A 23,497-nucleotide genomic window follows, 5' to 3' on the forward strand; every position below is an offset into this window, starting at 1 on the left:
TACTTACAGACTGACTGAAAAGAAAATCAAAATGGACTAATCAAAATTTTGAAAAAATGAAAAGTAGATTTTTTGGGCTGAATTAACGCTCAAAATATGGTTTTAGAGTTTTTGTTCATTTTTAATGAAAATTGGCCTTTTAGAAAAATTAATGCTATTTTCAGCCTACTACGATTGGCGCCTTATAAAGAGCGCATGGGCCGTGATAGAACATACCCATAAAAAGCATACCTTTGCGAGTTCAGTATGATTTTTTAGCATAAAATCATAGTTAAGATTCTCCTCTATCGATGTGTCAGAAAATATTGTCTTATTCGTTTTTCTCTGCTTGGTGACACCTTATTGAAAGTGTTTTAAAATTTAGATCAAAATTATGAAAAACCTAAATTGTGAAATTATCACGACACAGGGGCATTTTAAGGAAAAATTCATACTTGCCATGACCAATCACAGCATTTTAAACAAATTGGTAATATTTTGCAGGCTTCAAATATTTCAGATTCTTCAAATCAAAGGTGGCGCGTATTAGCCACATGGGGCGTTATATGAACTTTTCCCCTATATCGAAAAAAAAACCGCAAAAGTGTAAAAAAAAGTATGGATATTATTATCATTAGCTTGTTTCATCCACTGTTGTCGGTCGATTGCCGCCAGTTGGAATCGTGATTGCCTGCCAGTGCAAACCGCATTCTTGGCATAGTTTTCCACGACCGGCAGCTCTTAGTACCTAGTAAGTACTTTCCGAATCCTCTAATGATCGGGTGGCTGTTGCAGCGAATCTTGAGGGGTTGAATATAACAGAAGCAACCCTCCCTAGACTCTTACAGAGGAATGCAACGACGACGCATCAGAGCGGTAGCTCGGGATCAATTTATGCTGCAGGAAGAATTTTGCCGGGGTCGCATTTTTGTTTAGGTCACTTGTAATGTAGTATAGACAAACACGCAAGGCGCATCGACCTAGCACTAATTATTTAGCTCTTTCGAGAAAAACACTCCCATCGTAGTCTTTAACGGTGTTCTGGATTATTCAAAAGGTGCGAAGGATTTTTCCAGATAAAATCAGTATAAGAACAGGGTGGATGTGTTCCGGAATGAGATTCAGGTTATTAAAGGGTATCCAAAGTCATCATATTTTACAGATGTATGTGAATTTTTGAGGTTTGAACCTTTTTTAGGTATCAATTGGGGTCAGTAATATTTCAAAAAGTTTTTTCATGTTATTTACTGAAACTTTTCGCAACCAAAAGTTGTTCAGAACAGGTCTATTAAATCTAAACGAAATCATCTCTAGGCAACATAACCAGAGAAAAAATTTGCTTTTAAATCTAAAATTTTTCTCATATACCGCTTAGTACAAAACCAAAATATTAGCCAAATTTATTTCCAAAGTGATTTTTAACGTTTAAGTTACTATTTAAAATGTTACACAGTGCTAATTTATTTAATCGTTCATATAGCTCAACTAAGTGTAACAACTTAGTGAAAGTAATGAACCTTTGAAATATCATCATAGCATCAATTTTTGTTGCATCCAGCATCAGAGTGCGAAAATGAGATTAACAACACTGCCCAAGCAACCCTCAGAACATGTCCAACAAATTATTAGTTTCAAAAACACCATTGAACGGATTCAACTTCCAAAAATCTCTCCAATGGACAAAAAATAAAAATTGGATTTTCTTTATGATATATCTTCCTAGATGAAAGTACTTCTTTTTCTACCTTCATACGTCTTATACAGTAGCTCATCCAAGCAACCTAATTAACTAGTGAAAAAAACTGGCTTCCTACGAGATTTGAACTTCAACCCCCGTTGTGACATTCCGGCATAGTCCCACTAGGCCGCACCTACACAGCAATCACAGCATCGGACCGAATTACATATCAAAGTTGATAGTAGGAAGCTACAGACAGCTGTGGGCAAGATATCAGAATGGGCCAACTATATGGGTTCCACGATGGCTCCAGAGAAATGTTTCTGGAGCCACTTTTGCTATGAAAACCATGTTTCCTTAAAGTGGAGTTGGACGGAGTACCGATGCCATAGAAGAAAGAACAAAAAATCAAATATACACCCATAGAAGAGGTATCAAAAATCCAATGCCTAGCAAATCCCTGTGCCGAAAATGCGCAGAAAAGTGTACAAAGATGATATGTTTGAAAAAGCATTACTGACATAAGGATTCGAGCTCCCAAGCAAAATGATTCAGACCACTACATTCAAGCGCACGTAGAAAAACATTTTATGAGATTTTCAACCTTTGGATAATTCACGTCAGAAACACGAAAAAAAAACACAGTGCCGTAGGAAAGGGAGAATCGAACTCACAACACCATTTTTATATCGTCTTGCCAATCCGACATCTTAACCAGTGTACTACTTGGGTTTGATTACTCATGATTGGCATAGAGGCTGAACTGTGGGTGTACTTAACCAATATTTATCACAGTCGTTTTCACCATACAACGAAAAGGCGAAAGCATCAGCATTCTCTAACTAGCATAGCATTGGGTGACTACACACATCTTGCATTAGCTGATACACAAGGTACAACTAATAATCTGTTGAATCTTACGGTTTCCTCCGGAAAAGCAGAAAGCATCAAACTTCTGCTGCCACGGGTAGAACCAAACCATTGTTGTTTTTATTCCTATTGCTTTGTTTAATTCGCAATCGAGAACAATAGATCAATGATTGCTGATGACAGGTAATGATGATAAACGTGGTACAAATGTTTACATCATCACACGGTTAGGCGAGAATACTCAAATTGGGTTTGTGGTAACACAACAGTGTTGCAAGATATTCTGGGTAAAAGTATCAAAGTACTCATTCAGAAATGACTACTTTCCCGGTTAGGGAAGATGATAAGTGGAGAGTGAGACAATAGCAATCGCTAAATAATATAGTTGTATTCTAATGACCTCACTGATGAAACTGAATAAAGATAACTCTATTCCACAACTGAAACCTGCGTTTTCAACATAATCAAATCCAACATAAGATGCCAAAATGAGTACCTGGATTCAGTACTTATTTCAAATGTTGTTATTGAGAATCAATGTGGTACCAAAATGCACACCGTGGCAAGTCAATGTAATCAAATAGGGATTGTCAGAACAGCTAAATGAACTTTTCAGGTGCAAGAGAACTATTTCGGCAATCTATTTTGGCATCTTGGTATTTTTCAGGCATTTTAACCGTGATCTAAAATGGGAACAAACCCGAAAGTTAAAAAAAAAGTTCAGTTTCGTGTACTCCATCCATAAGAGTTTGTTGGCAGAGTCCGTGGAATTACAATTTCATGACAAGTGCAATGTAGTGGTTGTGTGTTGTATCGAACAATTGAGGAAATAAATTTTATTTAATTTGATTTTCATTTTTATTTATTACAAACAACGAAAAAGCAGCGAGTAAATCGACCCAAATTTCATTTTAAAACCAAAATTGTTTCCCGCCTTTTTCATCGTTACACTACATCGAACATACGTAAAATTCACTTAAACTATAGCTGAAGTTCAAAGCGTGCAGATTCTTATTGAGCTGCGTTCACATGATTTACTCAAGCAAGCTACGTGAAAATCAATTGGATAAAAATTATGTAGTTGTTTATGTAACCACGACTTGTGGACCCTTTTTTTTAACCACTCAAATTTAGGTGTTAAAAAATCTAAAGATAAACAAAACGGTCGAAAAACAACTACCTTTAAAAATTTGCCTAAAATTCTGTGCTTCGTATTTTGAAAAACCAATAATGCCTAAATTACGTCAACTTCATGTCCACTTTACTTAATTTTTCTACTGTGACAGACACAACTTTGACGGTTCATTGATTGAAAAGCACGATATTTACACCAATTTTAAAAGGTTTAATGTACATGATCTTGACAATCTTTTTTCTCGCTTCCGTGAGCTTCAGCTAAAGTTCTAAAGAACTTAGTCTTTGGAATTATTTCAACTAAATATTCATAAAGCAAGATGAACTCATTACAGCAAGCGAAATAAGAATAATACCACTATGTCTTTTGCTTGTAGGAATATGAATGATTGAAAATCACGAAAATTTTCCTCTACAGTTTTTTCTGAATTGTTTAACGGATAAATCAAGCATAAAATTCCTTTTTTTGGGCGTAGCAATTGGCGTTGAGGACCAAAAATGTGAAAAAAGGGGTGCGAAATAAGAATAGTACCCCTTGAGTTTTTCAACAAAAATCAGATTATTTTTAAAAATTTACTGTATAAAAGTGAATAATAATGCTGCTACGAATCATTTGAATAGATAACTGCATTTTAAAGAGTTTTCTAGAATTCCAAAGGTTTTTAAAGGGGGGCCCACCCTCCTTTTAAAGATTCGTTTTTGAAAAATTTCCCAACTTTAAGCTAAATTTAACTCATATAAACTCAATACTAACCTTTTTTAAAGAAAAAAAAGGTTTTGCTCAAGATCTATTGAATCAAAAGAAATCCAATACGTCATAGGATGGCTGAGATATGGCTGATCAACGTTTTCATGTTTTTGAGGGGGTGATCCCAAACATTTGGCCGGCAGTGTATGAATGAATCACTACTAAGGATTCAAAATTTGAGGTTAAAACTCAGTAGCAGAAACAAATTTAAATAGACATAAAAACAAGTCATAGAGCATCATCCTCATTTCTGCTTTAAGCAAATTTAAATAATCTTCTCGGAAACAAACAGAGAAAGATAAGCATTATTCCTTCTTTAGCAGACACTCAGAAAATCCAGGCCAACTGCGATAAGCATTAGCTGAGTGCAGAATCCAAAAGGGGTTAAATGTTTGTGTAATTGTACTTTGGCGCCGACCGTGACGGTACGGCAACCATCTACATTTGTCAAATGTCAGGAAGAATTGTTCGCACAAAGACTGAAATTCTCCTTCGACCTTGGGAGCCACCAGACCGAACCAGAACGCAGGAATTCAGCCATCCATATCGGCGGCTCATCAAGTCTTGTTGTGTTGTGTCATCATAACTTTTCACAACTTTGTTTCTTCTTGTTGCCACGAGTCGTTCGAAGTTCATGTTTACTTAAGAAGGGGTCAACGATTGAAAGATTATTTCCGAGAGGGCTTATCACTGGAATAATTTTGCATCCAGCAACCTTAGAAACGTTTGTTGAACTGAAAATTAGACAAGAAATGAGTAATTTTTTTACCAAGATTCATTGATTACGTCTTCGGCATGGTGTATTGCATGCTTGGCAATATCATCTTCAAATTTGAAAATTCCTTTCCTGCCAGCTTGAAAAATAAAATAAGCAAAAAGTTGAATCGAAGCAATCGAAAGATTCCCAATAATTCAACCACTGTATAAAAAAAAAAAGTTCAGATACCGGTATTTCGATATTCGGTATTAATCAATCGAAAACACTCACTGAAGAAGAAAGTATGTTGCTATCGAAATACCGGTATCTGAACTTTTCTTACATCGTGGTCGAATGAAAAGGGAATCTTTCGATTGCTTTGCTTCAGTAGAATTATTCAACCAAGTAGGCTCACAACATATATTGTCAATGCAGTTAGAATCCAGGTTTTCGCGCTGGTTACCTTGCCAACCAGCGACGATGAAAAATTCACCAAACACTTCGGCAATCGGCAACCCTTTCTTTTGTTTGGTTCCGACACGTGGAAGATGTTTGATAGATGTCTGGTCAACATGCAATGTCGTCAGTGATATCGCCGACGCTAATGTTGCCGAAAACTCCGGTTCGGGGGTTTGGCGACAATATTAGAAGTAAAAGTTAAAAGTTCAATTGGTGCACACAAATTGGGCTTTTAGATCAACCACAAAAGATAATTATGTGTAACTAAAACTTATTTTAATAAAATTTGTAAAAAGAACGTAGGTAAGAAGATTTCAAAATCTGCAATGAACAAAGCGTGACATGCCAAACATTTGCAAGGTGTATGGGAACCCTAATGATTGCCCATCAACCTACTATCAATTGCGTCGGATGTTCCGGCCTTATTGATCGCCCCCACTAACTACTGTTGCTATAATTTGAGTGAATAATAAATACGGAGGCCGTGATCAAGGAGGGTTGCTTTGATGATGATTGCGAGTTTCACTCGAGGTTGTTCGAACCAAATATGTCTAACCGTAGAGCAAGTTATGGCCGCATTCGATTGTTTATACCTACTCACAGTATTCAAAATTGCCTGAGGCGAATCTTCGCGCGGTAAAACGCAAAAACAAAAGTGATCACGTAAGCTTGAGCGTCTTTGAATGTGTTTAAATTTCAAAATAAAATTTTAAAATGCGACGCGGAATATTGACGAAGAGAAAGGTTATAGGATAGGTTATATTTTTTTAGTTGGTAGTCAAAGTCTCAAAATTCGTTTTCCGAAAGTCAGTCACGAATGCCATTTGTTAAGCTCAAATTGTCATCCGAAAAGCGTGAACCTAATTTGAATATCCGGTAACGCGTAGACCGGCTTAATTGAAGTTCATTGCTCATTAGTAATTCCAGCATTGTTTAGTTCTAACGTTCTCAGATGACGATGTGCGTCTCGTGGTTGAATCCTACTAGTCGGTCCCGATGTAAGGGCGTTAGAGACCATTAAAATCAACTTTAACAATACAACGAACTTTGTACACAGTTCAAGCCCGATCCTCGTTAAGAATCATACAACCAGAACCACGATCATCCGTCCGACCGAAAGGCCACGGAACGATGGCAGTCAAGGGCAGTTTGAGTTGTTCTGTTTACGTTCCACACCCGATAAAGTTGTTACGCATAAAAATTTCGAAGCGTTTGGTTCTTTGAGGAAGTCTATGCGTATGCGTATGACTCATCGGGACGAAGTCGTTCTATGAATCTAAATTGATAGTCCTATAGATCAGAACAAAAACGTTTGCTTAAACTTTACAGCAGTTACCTTGAGACATGCTCCTACTCCAGTGTGGCAATAGGTAGGTAGCTCAATGTAAGAAGATAACCTAATAAAATTTAATTTAGTGGATCAGTTAGTAAGCACAGCATGCGTAGTAGGCTTCGAGAACGAACCGAATCTAATGGCGACAGGCAACAGCTGCCTGGTCTGCGTGCGACGTGCGACAGCTGTTGCGGGTTGATTTAAAAAAAAACATTGGCTACTTTGCTTTATGTGAAATCAGGTGGCAAAAATCGGAAAAGTGATTGTAAAATAATTTTTTTTCGATATTTTTTTTTATGAAAAGTAGACATTTCGATCAAGACAAGTTCAAAATTTTGAGCTGTAGGAGGTACCATACTCGAGATATTGATAAATAAAGATGAAAACGGCCAATAATGATGTTTTTCGGAAAAGAAATAATTTTAAAATTACACTTTTAGAATCACCAATAGAAAAAAAAGTTATGAGTATTTACCTCGTTGTAAAGGGTGTCCACGATGAAACTGCCACACACAAAATTGATTCGCAAAATTCGAATTTTCATCCGATTGCCATCACATATTAAGGGATTGAAAAATAACTATTAAACTTCATTCTACCATTTTACTTGTATTTTATTTACAGTTCAAACGCAAATGCCCGCACCTTGGCCATACCCCGGCCATAAGATTCTGCACAACCTGTGAATCAACCGTTTTTTGGAGGTAAACCGATACTTTTTCAGTTCCTCGACTGTCTTCACTACCTTAGGTCTCTTAAGAAGTTGCTGCTTTATAATCGCCCAGTACTTCTCGATGGGACCGAACTCCGGAGTGTTGGGACATTTTCGACACGAAATTGACCTTATTGTCTGCATACCACTTCAGCACGTCGTTGGAGTAGTGGCATGAGGTCAAATCCGACCAGAAGATTGTTGAAAGCAACCGCTTCTGGAGGCAACCTTTCATGTACACCTGTCCGTTCATCGAGTCCTGGGTCACGAAAGGTGCACTCTGCTTCCCGCACCCAAACCAGGAATTTATTCGTAAATTTGGACATCTTCTGAGTGCGGAGATGCTCCGGAACGCTGAACTTATCCTTGGCCATGAAAAACAGGTTGCCGGGGATCTGTTTGAAGTCGGCCTTCAGCATTCAACTTTCGTCAGCATGTTGAGGTACAACATCCTGACGACTTGGGGGACACATCCCGAACGGAGGCGTTCGGGTTTCTGTTGAAGGCCCCAACTATGCGGTTGTGATTTTTGGTGTTGTACGGAATACTTTTTCCTTCACTTCTGGGCTTCCGATCGGTGGTCAATCGTTCCACGAACCGCTTAATCACTCGCGACACCGTGGAATTCGCGATTCCCAACGTTTTAGCGATGGAACGATGCGAGAGATCGTGATGAATGCGCAAGATTTTATCAAGCACGAGCTGTTCTTTCGACTCCATTTTCTTCTACTTCTTGTTCTTCTATTTTCTCGCCGATACTACACTCAGCCGAAAAGGAAACGTTAAATTCCCCTGGATTTTCACGTAGGGCTTGATTACGTGTATTTTTTCTGGATTTATGTGAAGCACTTGGAAGCCAATAAGAAATCACTTGATCCTTACGTGAAATTCACATAGTTGTATGCTGTTAAAATAAATTCACATCTGATTTACGTGAAAATCCAGTAATCCGCTGAGTATAGATGGAGTTGGTGCATTCTATATGATGTTCACGTAATTCTAAAGAGCTCATTCACTTAAAATCTATGTGAAAGAGAACAGTTTTGAATATGGCGTGGGTCCAACAGTTGGTGCTGTCAAGAAGACAAATTACGAATGATGGGGACGCTGATTTTTTGTAAGTAATAAACAAATTTTTGTGTATTCGTTTTTTATATCTTTGGTATTTAAACAGGATTCGGAATTGGAGCAGCTAGGATGGCCAAGAAGGCAACCCAAATGCTAATTTCGCGAGAATTTTTTGTGTTTATTCAAGTGAAGTGAAGTGCTAAAAGTGTTAATTCAAAAGTGAAAATAAAAAAGTGCACCTCTATTTGGATAAAATAAAAATTCTCCCTCTAAATCCATATACACAGTTTTAATTTAAAAGATACAAAAAAAACTTAATATCATGTAGAAGAACGAATCCCTTTTCACATTCGATCTACTTTATTTTTACGTACAACTCATAAGAAAATTACGTGAATTCTTCTTGGTGTGCGAGCTCTGTTTGCTACCTGAAATTCACGTAGGTTTCACTTGATTATCATGGTGGCAAAAATCCATGTACATTTTCACGTAGCGTTCACGTGAAGATTTTTTTCGGTGTATTTTTAGCACGACTCGGAACTGCATTATCGATTAGCTCCTTTTATGGTTCCGTTACTGAGACTGTATGACCAGCGTATGTGTTTATACTCCGTAGAGTTTACAATCTTTTATACTCCCGTCAAGATATGTTGCATTCTTTTATACTCAGTAGAGTTTACAATTTTCGTTACATTCTTACATTTCGTGTTAACGTCCGTGGACTTACAAAAGTTCCTTAACCTAGATTTTAGGGTGGCGGGATTCGATCCCTGGACCTCTGGCTTATAAGCCTAGGAACGTTCTCCATTAGGCTAAACGACCACCCCTGGCTCCATTTTCGCGAGTTTTGATCACAGGACTTTAAAACTTGCAGGATGTAAACAATGAACTATCAACTAAATCCACCCTAATTTTCATTAAATTCTACCCAACGGTTAAAAAGTTAGAGCAATTTCATCGTGGACACTCTTTAATCATTAAGTAACCCAATCCTTCCTGCTTCGCGTTTCAGTTTGCGGAAGATCTCCTCCACCGCTGCAGATCATCTGCCGACTATATCAATATCGTCTAACAAGCAGTTGTTAACGCACCAGCACTAAATTTTACTTCGGAAGTCCGGACTTCCGACTTCCGAAAGACTTCCGACAAAGAAAAGTGAAGTTCGAAATTGCAGATCATACAGGATGAACAATCGCCTTGTCGAGGACCCCTGCGCGAATCGAATGAACTCGACAGTTCACCCGAAATCCGCACACAGCATTGCGTTCCATTCATCGTTGCGTCCATTATGTTCCATAGTTCGTCGGGGCCGATCGTGTCGTATGCGACTCCAGATCCTCTAAAATTGATGCTTGAGGCAGTGTTTAGAAAACCTCATCTGTTCCTGACAATGGCCCTTATTCTGCGCGGCGCGTGACGTGATGATTGTCACCTAACCTCGGAGTCACCGTGAGATTTGTCACCTTATTCCCGAAGTCGATGCGGGTAAAGTGACAGTGGTTCATTCTAGGTGAGTGACCCAATGAACACATCTGTCAAATCGGAAAAATTTTCTTGGTTTGTTTTGATTTCGACCACGATTCTAAATTTCGGAACAAAATTAAAGAAAAATTAGTTGAAATTTCGGTGCGAAAATAGTCGCGATCGATTGGTCCTCGTTAAGCAAACATTGTGAGGTTTGTGATGTAACCTAATTTTCGGGAATCGACAACTGCTGCCCCGACATACCAGAATACCGGAAGCCCTGATGGTACCAATCACCAGGATTTCTGTTAGTTGAAAATTATTGGACGTACCATCGATATTTGTGTGTTCGAAGAGAGCTGTTGATTAAAAATCGAAGGTTCCAGATTAATATGAAGCCAACGGCAATTCGGCTAAATACGGAAACGATGGATGTCCGATTTGAGCCAGTCAAAGGGTGTTTATGTTTGGCGCTCTATAAGAGGAATTCCGCTGACGGCTTAGATGGATTATTTCAATTTTTCGATGGCAGAGGAACGAAAACAACCAAACATGTCCGCAAGGCTCTCTGTCAACTAAAAAAACAGAGGTAAAAATAATACGAAAATTTTTAAAAATTTGCGGCCTAATTTTCTATTATTGTGCTTTCTAAGACAAATAAAATTTTCGATTGGAATCTTTAAAACATTTAAAAAATGCTAGAAAAGTTGTTTAATTATTCCCAAAACTATCATACTTTAATGTGATAACCTATCCAAAGCCTGATTATTCCGCTTTACACAAATTTTCAATTAAATTTCTAACTCACCACCTGAAAAGGTACCGACAATTGTCACCTAAAATCGTCACCCGAATGCGACGATTCTCACCCACGGTGACTACGAGAGTAGGGTAAGAACTCACAAAGTTCATCCGAAGTGACGTTCCTCACCTAAACCGACTACTGGAATAGAGTGACTTGGGTGACTCGACTATCATCACGTCACGCGCGGCGCAGAATAAGGGCCAATATCGCTCTACTACAACGAGAAGGACTGGTTCTTCCAATATGCATTCTATAGCGTCAGGACAAATAATTCAATCCAGTGTATCGATGCAACGAGCTGAATCAAGCAGAGCAATATGACAAGCTGCCGTCAACTAGCCATTCAGAGATCTAGCCCTGAGTTTTGGAAGAAAAGGTTCAGCCACCCTTCGTCGAACCAGTCGTTCTGTGGAGTTCTTTCCTCATGCCCGATGACCTTCTCCGCAACGCTGTAGATGGCTGTCTTGATGGTATCCCAACAGCCCTCGAGAGGGGCTCCGTCAAGCTCGTCCTCTGCCGGCAGCGCTGGCACCGTTTTCGTTGGTCAGCTGGTGCGCGCTGAACCCACCAACTGTCGGTTTCAATTCCTCTTCCTGGTCGACCTGAATGTTAAAATCCACGACGATGATCTTGATATCATGTTTTGGGAAGCGATCGTACTCACGCTCCAGCAACGCGTAGAATTCGTCTTTGTCGTTAGCGGTACTCCCGAGGTGAGGGCTGTGCACGTTGATGATGCTGATGTTGAAGAACCGGCCCTTGATTCTCAACCAGCACATACGTGGATCGATCGGCCACCACCCGATCACGCGCTTTTACATCATTCTCATGAGTCATGACTATCAAAGCTGTTCCAATCTCGTGTGTGTTGCCGCAGCTCTGGTAGATGGTGTGACCATCTCGGAACGCGCGTAACCTTGTGCTCTTCCAGCGTAGCTCCTGCAGTACAGTTCCAAATTTGCGGCTTTTCAATTCGATGGAGAACAATTGAGTACTGCTCATGAAATTTAGAGATCGGCAGTTCCATGTTCCGAGTTTCCAATCGCTGGTCCCTTTTCGTTGCGTGGGTCTTTGCAGATTTCCATCCGAAATTTGTTGTTCATTGTTCGTTGCTTGTGTTTTTTGTAGTCCCGGGCTGGCAAGGCCATATGACCACTACCCGAAGGTTGGGTGTATGGTATCGAGTTGCACATTGTCTACCGTTCGACAGCCAAGGGAAGTGATGAACTTGAATTCTTCTTCCAAACCTCCTCAACTCCCTTTCCATCCTCCCAACCCTTTTCAACCAATCCTTAGCTTTAAAAAATATCATCTCCGGCTCAGAAAACCTTGTAATAAGTAAATTGGCCTTAAATATACGTTATTGTATAAAAATATCTATGCTATTCGACGCAATTGGGGTAGCTTTGTGAGTAAAAAGTAAATTTCAATTAGCTGTTTTATAAATTTGTTACTATTTTATTCAACTTCAACAATTTAGCGACAATGCCTAACTTTCGCAATATTTTTTCCTGAGGCGCTTAAATATCTTTGGATTAAAGCTGCAATATCGGAGACAGAGTAGATCAGAACAAGATAGCTACTTGTTTCAAGGTTAGCTATATTTTTGAAGATTACGAAAATATTGAATACTACTTTAAACGTCTTTCAATTCAATACATACAAAGTGTCGGTGTTCATGAAAAACATCAGTGTGTTAGTACGACACTGAAAAATTAGAATCAACCACTTCAGTATCAATTCAGAAGTGGTGCAGAGCTAGTACATTTTAGCATTCCATTTTCCTCCTCCCATCCGATTGATCTCGGATCGATCGTGGTTCGAAATTGTTTCTTCACGAATCACGATCTTCAGCGTCAGTTGTTTCTGTAATTTTGCAGCTGCACTAAGCACCGTGTTTTTGTTTCGCAATCCAACCCAATCAATTCAGCAGAAGTTTTGCGGAACAGTTGATTGTTATAACAAGGTAGGTACCCATAGTCGATCTGTTATCGACTGTTACGAGAGGGAGGCCAAACTTCTTAGCGAGCAAATTGGCTTGGCGATGGGATGGGATAAAGACCACACGACAAACGCAACCATCATTCATCAACTACAATAACTCATAATTGACCCACATTCTTCGGATTCCAAGTAATTGAAAGTGCTGCAGGCGCCTAGCTAGATCAGCGGTCGGCAACCTTTTGAGACAGAAGAGCCAAAAAAGGCAAGTTAAGGAAATTTCCAAGTTTCCAAGAGCCGCACTTCAGTTTATCCTCAATACAAATAATGGTGATCGCTAAAATTCTTCTTCTTCTTCTTCTTTTTAATTGTGGATTGTGGAAATCCACGAATGGATTGGTGACAATGACCATATATCCAGCGGTGTTCTTTATTTGATCGGTTGTTACGTTATCGGACAGAGTTTTGTTTTGTTAGGTTGCTAATAGTTTTACAAGTTCATCTTTGAAAGTTTAAGGAATTCTACAATTTCTTTTAAAAGCAATGTTTCTTTTGTCTTGAGTAAGTCTGAAATGTTGTTGAATTTGCCATCGAAGTTGAATTGTTTTCGAAGGTCGTTGTATAGGTTGCAATTCAGGATAATGTGTTCTGCTAAAATACATTATTACACATCCTGTTGTGAACTCAGTTTTGTTATGCTTTTTCACATCGCCACAGATTTTCGTTGTTTTATTGGCAAACGGGAACGATTTTCTTTCTTCTGAATCATACATTTTCAAAACTAGTACAGCTTAGTAACGTTAAAAAAACACCTATTCCCAAATAAAAAAAGACTTTCGATGTGTTCTGTTGAAATATTAAAAAGAAGCATTGTAAATTTTATATAACAAAAAAATGCATACCACAAGAGGTAAATTAATATACAAAAAAAACAAAACGAGTGTTTGTCACTACAGTGAGCGAAATAAGAATAGCACCACTATGTGTTTTGCTTGTTAAAATATGAATGTTTGAAAATCACCAAAATTTTCTTCTATAAATTGTTTTGAATTGTTTAACGGATAAATCAAGCATAAGTTTACTTTTTTTGGACGTTGCAATTGGCGTTGAGGACCAAAACTATGGAAAAAGGGTGCGAAATAAGAATAGGACCACTTGTGTTTTTCAACAAAAACAAGATTATTTCTAAAAATTTACCGTGTAAAAGTGAATAATATTGCTTCTACGAATTATTTGAATAGATAACTGCATTTTAAAGAGTTTTCTAGAATTCCAAAGATTTTCAATGGTTCCGAAATGGTGTTTTTAGAGATGCTCTTCTAGAACTAAGGAATTTGATATATGAGCTGTAATTCTTCACCAAACTACTTATTTTTTTCATTGAAATGACGTGAAATGATGAATCAAACATTTTTGGTTTATTTTAAATCGGGAAAAAACAGGTTGGAATTCATAAACTTAGATTTTTTTTCAGTGAACATCACTTTTTCCAGTTTCAAGTCATAGATGGCAGCACTATCTTGCCGTTAAAACCAAATTAAGTCTCATTATTTATTTTTCAGGCTTATTGAGGCCCATATTCATCATTTCGAGGTAGTTTTCCTACACACTTTTGTTGGAGTTCACGTTGCAGACATCTTTTCCGGATTTGCAAAAAAATCACCAGCACAAGAATATAACACCGCCAAAATTCCTGCTCATCTCAACTTCCGATTCAATTGCAAATCATATCATAATACTGCTAGCTATCTGATTCATCAAGCTCCATCGAAAAGTACAAAATTATTCTGATTATCGGTCCAAGAAATTCACTTTTATCGGTACTTGATGAAATTTTAATTTTTTGATATTGTGAACTTATAATTTCCAAGGCAGTCACACGGTACCAAGTACTTATTTCTTCTTGACCAAAATCATCCAGCACACCTGAATTAATCCCAGATATACAAAAATGGGTATATATTCGGTTTAATTGCAAGATAGTGCTGCCATCTAAGACTTGAAACTAGAGAAATAGCGTTTGACTATTTAAAAACATTAGTATTTTTGAATTTGAAGCCTGTTTTTTTTTATTCAAATTCAGCCTCAAATCGATGTTTCGTCAATTTGCGTCATACTAATGAATGATAATGAAGAAATAAAGCAGTTTGATAAAGTATTATAGCTCAAGTATCAAATTCCTAAACGCTAGAGGAGCATTTCTTAAAACCTCCTTTTAATACCTTTGAAAATTTTTGAAATCCTAGAAAACTCCTTAAAATACAGTTATCTATTCAAATAATTCGTAGAAGCATTATTATTCACTTTTACACGGTAAATTTTTAGAAATAATCTTGTTTTCGTTGAAAAACACAAGTGGTCCTATTCTTATTTCGCACCCTTTTTCCATAGTTTTGGTCCCCAACGCCAACTGCAACGTCCAAAAAAAGTCAACTTATGCTTGATTTATCCGTTACACAATTCAAAACATTTTATAGAAGAAAATTTTGATGATTTTCAAACATTCATATTTTTACAAGCAAAACACATAGTGGTGCTATTCTTATTTCGCTCACTGTATTATTTTTTTCTTCTAATTCTACAAATAAGCCAACAAAATTTTCGTGTTTAGCATCCGTTAAAAGTCATTGAGGTTCATTTAGTTGTTATGTGTCTAAAACTTTTATTTTAAAAAGATAAATATTTTTCGGGCCTTAGAATATGTAAATAAACCTACAAATTTCAATTCATAAATGCTCATTTTACGGATAGAAAAAAATAAGTCAAAATTTGACAAAATTTAACGGTCGATCGCGAGATGTGGTCTGATAATAATACGGTTATAAAATTTCTTTTATTTTTTTTTTTTTTATTACAAGCATTCCGATTTAGCTCTCTAGTTCTCATTTTGATGTCTGGTAAAATAAAAAAGGGTTCAAAAATTATATTCTATGATAACGAAAATTTAAGTTTAAGTTTTCAATTCTGTTCAAAATCGTAACCTTTTTAAGTTGTTTTCTCTCCATACTAATGAAATCTAAAAAATAATCTGAGTCTCAAATATATCATGGATTCAGCAGATTGATCCTTCTGTCAAAGTTTCTATGAATTTTAATCACAAATTCATAATTTAAATGTAAAAAAAAGTTGTGATTTGAGATTTAATCTATTTGTTTTTTTTCATACAAATATTTCAATTAGTTGAATGATTTCTCAGTTTTCGCTTGCGAATTTGAAATGTTAATCATTCTAGTAGTTTGTTGGCGGTTACCCGGCCGAAAATTTATAAGATTCGTTGTGTGAATAATTTATTTTAATTTTTCAATATTTCAAAACAAAACAATTTTAAACATTTCAAATAGCCAAGAAAAATATTTTTAAAAAACATTTAATTCTTGACAGATTTGCTGTATTTCAGTGTATCTTGGATTTTTGGAATCGTCACGAATAGATTCATTCGATGATTTTAGAAATATGCTGGGGTCCAAAGGAAAATTTTGATTGTTATCTCGGATCTTCCGGTACACTATTAAATCTTACATAATAATAGACATCTAACATTGGTTTACCTTCCCTGTATTTCATTTTTCAACAAACCGAATTTTTAACCTTCCAAAGCCGTTCGCAAAATTTCCGTACAAATCTATTTTTGATAAATTTGACCTGCAGTTTACGTACGTTCTCCTGGCCGCAAATATTGACCGATTTCGATAAATTTTAATTCATTGTATAGATAATTTATTCTAGTTTCTCAATATTGAAAAATAAAGTCGAAATATTTCACGAAATCACCAGTAGCTGATTCCGAATGAAAAAAGTCCCGAAAAAGAGCTCTTTTTAGAATGCCTATAACTTGAGACAGGTTCCAAATATTGCGCTGATTTTATAATATTTGGAATTGTCAAGAATAAATCTATCCATGGATGTATAAAGTTTTGGTGGTCCAAAGGAAGTTTTGGCCGCTATCCCGGAACTTCCGGTAGAAAAAATTCTTACTTAAAAAAAGTCACCCAATTTTGGCTTTGCATTGCTGTATCTCGTTTACCAATGGATCGATTCTCTAAATTCAAATTTTAGTTTTTTTTTCGTTAACTTTATTATTATTTTCGTAGAACATAGTTGGTTCCTCAAAAATCTCAGTTGTTAAGTATATGGTAATGAAAGTCACATCTTTTTTGTCATTTTTCAAACTCCCCCTCGTGTCGGTGGGTTTACGCGATTTTGTTAGCGTGATTTCTCTAAAATTTGAACTCAAATTGGTCACTTTTTATATACCTAGAGATTCATTAGAATCTCCTCTTTCGATTGACATACATTTTGTGTGGTGTTTTGAAAATTTGTAGCAACGTTTTTCGAATTTACTGAAAGCTGCCAGATTTCAACCAGTTTGGTCCACGTTTTCAACAGGTTGGTGTACAAATCTCGCACCCCTCACGTAGCTGCGGGAGAAACAAATCCTTTAGCTCTCTTTTTGTCGCTCACCAAATCTACCACCCAACCCAGCAGCAGGAGGAACTGCCGTCTCGCCGCGTGGTTTGTTGATTGATTGTGCTGATGCTGATGCCTCTTTGCGTAGTAAATCTTTTGATTTTAAAATAGAGAAAGATTATTTTACCAAATTGAAATAAGCTTCTTGAATCTTTTTAGATATTTTATCATTAGAATTCTTCAGTGATACATTTGTTTTGAATGTTATCATGATTCTTTTCTTTTATTTCAAGCAGTGTCTACTGCAGGAGACACAAAATCTATGATTCAAGTAACAAATATTCTCAAATTTTAATCAGAAACTTTAATTAGAAATCGGAATTTGAATCGGAATCTGAAATTAGAATCTGAAATTTGAAATTGAATCTGAATCTGAAATCGAAATCTGAATCTGAATCTGAAATCTGAATCTGAATCTGAAATCTGAATCAGAAATCTGAATCTGAAATCTGAATCTGAAATCTGAATCTGAAATCTGAATCTGAAATCTGATTCTGAAATCTGAAATCTGAATCTGAGATCTGAATCTGAATCTGAAATCTGAATCTGAAATCGGATCTTGAAATTTAAATCTGATATCTGAATCTGAAATCTGCAATCTGAAATCATGGCCGTGAACTTTAGAAATGTTGCCCATCCATTAAAATATTAAATCAAAAAAAATTCAAGCAATTCCTACAACAATAAAGCATTCATTTCGTTATCAGCATCAGCACAATCAATCAACAAACCACGCGGCGAGACGGCAGTTCCTCCTGCTGCTGGGTTGGGTGGTAGATTTGGTGAGCGACAAAAAGAGAGCTAAAGGATTTGTTTCTCCCGCAGCTACGTGAGGGGTGCGAGATTTGTACACCAACCTGTTGAAAACGTGGACCAAACTGGTTGAAATCTGGCAGCTTTCAGTAAATTCGAAAAACGTTGCTACAAATTTTCAAAACACCACACAAAATGTATGTCAATCGAAAGAGGAGATTCTAATAAATCTTTAGGTATACAAAAAGTGACCAATTTGAGTTCAAATTTTAGAGAAATTACGCTAACAAAATCGCGTAAACCCACCGACACGAGGGGGAGTTTGAAAAATGACAAAAAAGATGTGACTTTCATTACCATATACTTAACAACTGAGATTTTTGAGGAACCAACTAATAAAGTTAACGAAAAAAAACTAAAATTTGAATTTAGAGAATCGATCCATTGGTAAACGAGATACAGCAATGCAAAGCCAAAATTGGGTGACTTTTTTTAAGTAAGAATTTTTTCTACCGGAAGTTCCGGGATAGCGGCCAAAACTTCCTTTGGACCACCAAAAACTTATACATCCATGGATAGGTTTATTCTTGACAATTCCAAATATTATAAAATCAGCGCAATATTTGGAATCTGTCTCAAGTTATAGGCATTCTAAAAAGAGCTCTTTTTCGGGACTTTTTTCATTCGGAATCAGCTGCTGGTGATTTCGTAAAATATTTCGACTTTATTTTTCAATATTGAGAAACTAGAATAAATTATCTATACAATGAATTAAAATTCATCGAAATCGGTCAATATTTGCGGCCAGGGGAACTTACGCAAACTCTCGGGTCATATTGACCCGAACAGCCTAATTACGGATTTTTATGAGGGAGCACTTCCGGTGGTCACAGGAAGTTGCCTGGTACTACAGATTGTGTATTTCGTGATTCCCCAGGGAGGTTTTTAAAATCAAATTTTTGCGATTTTTTCTCGAAGAGTTATGATGATTTGAATGTGCGCTTCGGGTCATATTGACCCGAACGACTTTGGAAGGTTAAACTCAAATTTTAGTTTTTTGACGTTATTTTTAACATCACTTAATAGAACAAACCAAAACCACAATTCTGATAAAGACTTAGAAATCAAAATCAACTTTTAAAAAAACCATGACGTTTCGAAAATAATTGCAGGAACATGATAAAGGAATAAAGTTTAGAATCAAAAAAGGATGTTAAATGTTAAAAAAATATATTAAAGTTTATGGCTTCTTCACCAAATAAAGTTGTTCCTTCGAATAATTACATAATAATACTAGCAGACCCGGTAAACTTCGTCTTACCATTTTAAACTTGGCGTCTATTTCAAGTTTTTTTTTTTCGCTGTTTGACTTAAAAAAAAGCATCAAATCTTGAGTTGTTAATCGTCTCGCTTTCTTGAACATGTCCTAGTTTTTAAACATACCCATCTTTTCCGTTTGCTCGAATTGGCCCGCTCAATTATATCGGAATCAAATCTAGGAATTTTAACTCATTTGTACGGGTCTTTTAACAGATTATTCAAAAAATATCTCCAATAAATTTTACATACATCTCACATGAATCCTTTTCATTTACATTTCTTTGATTCGGATGCTTTGAATATTGCCGAATGATATCAGGTATCAGCTTCCCGTTGCAAATTCGATTTTTTCAGCACTCAACGTTACCATCAAACTTGGCAAACCTCATGCTAAAAAAAATCCACTCTTTATAACTTGTTCCATAAATAACATATGTTGATTATATCTATGTTCCATTTATTGTATACAATTTAGTTGATTGACTCCGCTTTGCTCGAGTTCACTTAAATCGAAATCAAAAATTTCTCATTTATTGGAATTTATTGCATATGAAACTTTATGGAAGAAGAATTTTGAATATCGGGACAATTTTTGGAGTGTTTGCTCAATATTCTGCCTAGCGCAGCACTTTTAGCTCCCGAGTAGCTTTTGATGGTATATTTTTTAGAACTGAAGAAATAAAAACATTAGAGATGATTTTTTTCAAACCATTTTCAAGCAGCTTCACTTTCCTCACATTTGGAAGCAGTGGTTATTTATATCCATATTTTCATCAAAATGATGTCCAAAAAAAAGGTTCGCCCTTTTTTTTTAGCAAAAAACGCTAGTTAAATCAAGAAGTCTTGATTTATTGGGTTATTATTCAAAGAAATTTAATTTGGTTTTGAAAGGAGAAAAGATATGATTAAATTTTTTGTTATTCAACCGAATTAAAGCATTTTTATCTTCTTTTTTATCCTTAAATACATACCTGTCAATTTAAACCATTGTTGTCTGATTTAAAATTTTCCTGAACAGTGTTGAAGGTGATTTGCGATTCTGTTTAAGATTATGTGATATTTTCAAGATTCAATAAGATTTAATTGGAATGCAGGTTTTAAAAAATTAAATACATAAAAAAGAACTAATCTTTCAAGGCTACGATGATTTCATGAGTTCATTCTTTTAATTATCCGTTCAGATTTAACACTCGGGATACCCTATCTGACTATTTTAGAGAAAAATTGGAACATGTTTCATGACTTAAAGGCGCATTGCCACTTGTTTCACCGTATGAAATGACAGGAGTTAATATTATTTTCAACACTTTTAGGTCATAACAAAAACTTATCAAAAAAAAAATCAGCTTCTGCTATTAATAAAATTATGCTTCTGGAATATCAATCACAAAAAAATATGTCAACAAAAAATCGGATCTAAAGTCTCACCTACGTAACCAAAATATGTTAAACAAAAACACACATTTATGTTAAGTACGTACTTGAATTCTGTGTAAACAAACAGGGAACCTGTAAACAGTTTTTGGTGAACGATTTAAAAAAAAGTTAAGTTTATTTAGTCAGATTGTTTATTTGGGCCCAACCATTTATAAATTTAGAAATCATGTATACATTTTTTGTAAATGTTGAACGTTTGCACTTCTTTGCATTCGGCCTTCAAATGAACATCAATCTCATATAATCCATTTTAAAGTACAGGCTTTTGTTCAGTTCATGTGTCTGTTCATTTGCAACGGATTTTGTGGTTGTTCTATAAATTTAATGGCGCATGATACAACTTCTGTGAAGCACATTTGTACATGTTTGAAAAATATTTCTAGCGTTTTGGATTATAAACCAAGTCTTTCCACTTTTCTTTTTTCAAAAGTCCTACCAAGAGTCATACCATTATTTCATACGCATCAGTACTAAATTCATATTATTTAGACAACAATTCCTTCTTGAAATAACACAAATTGAAGTTTTAATTTTTTCAAATCTTTTGAATGGTTTTGATTTGATCGGCAAAATATTAATCTGGGTCACATCTGGGCGTCATTCATTACTACATATGAGGCCGTCAGAGCCAAAGGGGTATAAGTGACAAAATGGTCAATTTTGAGTTAATGGTGCCAAACGATTCTTCATGTTTCAAATTATATTTGGTGATTTTTTCAGATTTTTCGAATTTTATTTACATACTTTTACGTTCGAGAGCAAAATACAAATTTTCGAAAAATGTATGGAAAATGACCAAACACAAAAACTTTAAAGCGTGTTTTCTCGAAATAAACTTTTATGCACTTATACCCCTTTGGCTCCAAGGGCCTCATATGTGCTGTACAAATGATCTAGGAATCAAGAAGAAAAAACACATCTAGGCTTCATGTGGTCACCACATGCATCGAAATTATGCTTGGTTGAGAAATGCGCGCCCAAATATTCCCACTAAACAGTATGCTATGCCATAGTTACTAACCTCCTACGACGTTTGCTTGCGACGCCTGGACCATAGAGACGAAAAACAAACTGCCCGCCCGGCGCCCAAAGTAAAGAAAATCCCGAAAAAATTGAAGGCCATGACTTTAATTTGATTCAATTTATTACAAATTTAATGATAACGGACAATTGATGCGACTTTTTGTTGTTTTTATTCGATATAAACCGATTCGCATGCCCACAGAATATTCTAAAAAAATTTAATTTGAATCGGTTGGGTCATTTCGGAGGAGTAGTACTACAAACACCGTTACAAGAGAATTTTATATAATAGATTCATTCATATTATTTATGAAATTCTAAAATTTGATCCAGCACTCAGATCCCGATTTTATTTTTAAACAAACTTGAAAATTTTGTTCACTTGAACTCATGTTCAAAATTCGAACGAAATGCTTTCATGGATTTGAGAGATGGATTCAAATTTTAAAAAATTTAGAAAAAAAAGTTTAGGAAAAAAAATTGTAATGCACATAATAATTCAGTATTCAAAGCATTATAAAATTATCATTTAACGTTCATTTTTGATCAGAACGATGGCAAAGCAAATTTATTTTTAAAATATTCAATTCAAGAAAAACAAACTAAATTTCATAATCTGAATAGTGAGGACTGTATTTGACGATAAAAAAAAAAGCTCGGTTTTTATCCGATCAAATCAGAACAACAAGGAAAACAAATTCAACGGATAACTGCCCGTACCACCGAAGAAAAATTTCTCCAGGCTTCCAAATGCTATATCTTCTGATATTATTTTTAAGGTTTTATTAATGACACTTTACCATCCTTCTGAATCAGACTTTTATGATGAACGTTAACTGATTTTTAAATCTCAACCTGGTTGCAAACTGACAAGATGCAGTTAATTTGTTCTATAGTAGATTTTTTGGTATTTACTCTTGAAAATTCCGATTACTCTTGAAAATTTCGAGTATTTTCAAAATTTTCACACTTTGAGCTAAAGAGCCGCAATCATACATCCAAAGAGCCACATGCGGCTCGCGAGCCGCAGGTTGCCGACCTATGGCCTAGATGATCGCTTCAGATATTCTCTGGTTTAACTACCATCGTCGTGATGCTGATGTTGTTCCTTTCCCTAATGAAAAGTTCAACTCAACAAAGATGACAATGATCGATGTCATCAAAAGTCTATAGTTATTGGTCAATTACGATTATATGACATAATCTAGCGTTTTAAAGGTATGTAACTTACAGATCAAGAGTGGTAGATAGAAATCTATGAAAGATTTCGATTGGAGGATCTTTTCAAGGATCAGTGATTGCTCATATTATTTATGGCTGCCACCGGAAAAGGTTTTACAAAGCCAAGTCCTTTAACACCACCTACCTATATTCTCCAATCATCATTGCATTATCCATCACTTAGTAGCTACCGCACAAAGTAGTAGGCTATGAGGTGCAAAGTTCTAACGCGATGTTTATCCAGCAGTTTGTCATTGATGACATTGTTCGCATCTCACAGGCTGTAAACTACAATGAATGTCAGCTTATGCCTTATGCGTAAAGCAAACTGTTTAGAATAAAGTTATATCAATTTTAGTTTTGTCTTCAGCATTTTTATTATTGTTTT

At 36.0% G+C, this 23,497-nt stretch overlaps 1 protein-coding gene across 2 annotated transcripts in view; it reads right to left on the reverse strand.

The window, feature by feature from the left end:
- Nucleotides 1-7,222: 7,222 nt before the first annotated feature.
- The window catches only part of LOC129755587 (epsin-1), a 253,461-nt gene continuing 237,186 nt past the window's right edge, over nt 7,223-23,497 (reverse strand). For both annotated transcript variants that reach the window (XM_055752160.1, XM_055752157.1), the window contains one exon: nt 7,223-7,234. The gene's annotated coding sequence lies outside the window, so the exon portion shown is untranslated. The remainder of the gene's footprint in view (nt 7,235-23,497) is intronic.

This window comes from Uranotaenia lowii, chromosome 3 (assembly GCF_029784155.1).
Source record: "Uranotaenia lowii strain MFRU-FL chromosome 3, ASM2978415v1, whole genome shotgun sequence".
Taxonomy (NCBI): Eukaryota; Metazoa; Arthropoda; class Insecta; order Diptera; family Culicidae; genus Uranotaenia; species Uranotaenia lowii.